This window comes from Ochotona curzoniae, unplaced genomic scaffold (assembly GCF_017591425.1).
Source record: "Ochotona curzoniae isolate NIBS_2020 unplaced genomic scaffold, NIBS_Ocur_1.0 contig_1274, whole genome shotgun sequence".
Lineage (NCBI taxonomy): Eukaryota > Metazoa > Chordata > Mammalia > Lagomorpha > Ochotonidae > Ochotona > Ochotona curzoniae.
This window is the reverse complement of record NW_024465023.1, coordinates 10,000,001-10,002,601: the sequence shown is the minus strand read 5'-3', so window position 1 is coordinate 10,002,601 and position 2,601 is coordinate 10,000,001.

Genomic DNA, 2,601 nt, shown 5'->3' with positions numbered 1-2,601 from the left:
GAACCATTTTTAATTCTATGAATGCTGGACTATAATCTTGGTGTTGTCAGTTTTTTTAAAAATACATTTAGAGCACCCTGAGAGGGAGCAAATGGCAGCTCAAGTACTAGAGCCCAGCTATACGCATGGAAGATCTGGGTGGAGTTCTGTGTTTCTGATTTCAACCTGGCCCAGCCCTGGGAGATTTGGGCATACCAGAGGATGGAATATCTCTCTCTCTGTCTGTCTGTCAATGTCTGTCTCTCTTGCTCTCTGTTCTTCAAATGAATAAAAAATTTTTAAATGTTTAGATGTATTTGAAAGACAGAGATGTAAAAATATGTACCATCCTTTAGCTCACTCAAGAACTGCTTGCAGCAGTTGGAGATGAATCAAGCATTTCAATCCAGGTCTCCCACGTGGGTGACAGAAACTCAGTCCATCATTGATGTTTCCCAAGGTCCACAATAGCAGAAAGCTGCAGTCAGGAGCTGGAGACAAGTATCAAACTGGATCCTCTGATATGGGATGAGGGGGTCCCTACCAACATAAGTGCTGGGGGTTAATACGCCACCTGCAACGGCAACATGCCATATGGGCATGGTTTGCAGTCCCAGCCACGCCATTTCAAATCCAGCTCCCTGATAATGAGCCTGAGAACGCAGCAAAAGATGGCCCAAGTTCTTAGGGCCCTGCCATACATGTAAGAGACCCAGACAGAATTTCAGGTTCCTGGCTTTGGCCTGGCCCAGCCCCAGCCATTGCTGCTATTTGGGGTGTGAATCAGTGAATGAAAGATATTTTTGCCGGTCTCTCCCCTTTTCTCTGTAACCCTGCCTCTCAAACACATAAATATTTTTTTTAAAAAAACCTGCTAGGCAAAATTCTTTGAGACATGTAACAGGTGGATCAGTGATATTTTGTTCTGGCTTTAAATTTATCTTACTATTGATGTTGAACATCTTGTTCATGTTATCATGGGCAGCTCCATGTTTTTGGTGCAATGTGTGTTCATATTTTTTATTCATTCTTATATTTGGTTGTTTGTATCTTCATTGTTTTTATCATTCTTGGCATATTCTGGGTAAAATTCCATTGTCAAATATGTTGCTTCTATTTTTTTCTCAGTTTTCATCCTCCTTACATCATCCTGACAGAGCAAAAATTTTTGACTTTCACAAGATCCAACATCAAGTTTTTTTCTTGAAAGTATAGTGAGTCTCAAAATCAAAGAGTATGAGTTTTCCAAATTTTTAAAAAATGTTTTGAATGTTATAATTCCTTTGTCTTTCTAGGTAGATTTGGGAATAATGTTGCTGAAGCCTACAAAGAATAGTGTTGGGATTTGGATGAGGATTTGTGTTGAAGTCATAGAAAAAATTGCAGGTTATTGCCATATTAACAATATTAAATTTTCCAAAAAGAGGAACATGATACATCTGTCAATTCATCCAGCTGTCTTTGATTTCTTACATTATCTTTTGTAGTTTTGGGCAATGAGATTCAGGACATACTTGTTAAATTTATATCTAAATGGTTCTTCTATCTTTAAAATATTATTGGAAATAGTACATGTAGTAAGCAGAGCAGCGACCCCTAAAGTGATCCATGTTCTGGTCTCAGGAATCACACACACACACACACACACACACACACACACACACACACACACACACACACACACACACAGAGAGTGAAGAAGACAGAACAGGTAGAAATAGAGCCATGACCAAAGAATGCCTACTTGAAACTGCTAGAAGCAAAGAACAGATTCCCCCTAGAACCTCTAGAGGGAGTGTGAGTGTAACGCTGCCAGCACTTCAAACTATGAATTTCAGTTCTGAATTGTCAAGTGCTCCAGTTTGGGGCAGTTTGTCACAGCAGACCCAGTAAATTCACACACGTGGCAATAGGGATTTTATAGATTAAGTATGTGAGCCTTGAGATGAGGAGATTATCCTGAGTTACAAAATATAATCCCAAGAGTCCTTTCAAAAGCTTAGAAACAGGAAACGGGCAGTGAGGATGCACTGATAACTCACTGGGTGGGACACAAAGATTAGTTACTCCTCACTAGGGTATTGAAGATTTCTCTGCACACCCCTCCTAAAACCGTTCACCTAAACTGTTGACATATGTCTTGTTAGAGTTATAGAGTTAGACTACCCGAAAAACAGCCAGATTCTGCAAAATCATGCTTCAACGCTATAAACTGCTAAATACTAAAATTAAAATAGACATGAGACAGCTGAATAGTAATCTATAGCCATTTTAAGGTGTATAGAACCCAGTTGTATATAAACTAATAATTGTAATGTCAATAAGATGTGGTTCAGAACGTGCACTCTTTCTCTCTCTCTCATAACATGCTGGTTACACAATACCATGTCAACTAATTCCATTATGTTATAAATTGTTACTGATGTAATGTCAGGGCTTTTAATTCATTGGGATGATACTCTGTTGGCTCTACCTTCAGACCAGAGACAGTCTCCCCAAGAAAATGTTGAACTTATCTGGACAATAAGATGCTGGACTCTATGCTTTGTAGATGCTTGCAAGGAAAGAATCTCAACTGAATTTGAACTTTGGTAATGCAACAAGAATCCACCTTGGGGGGGG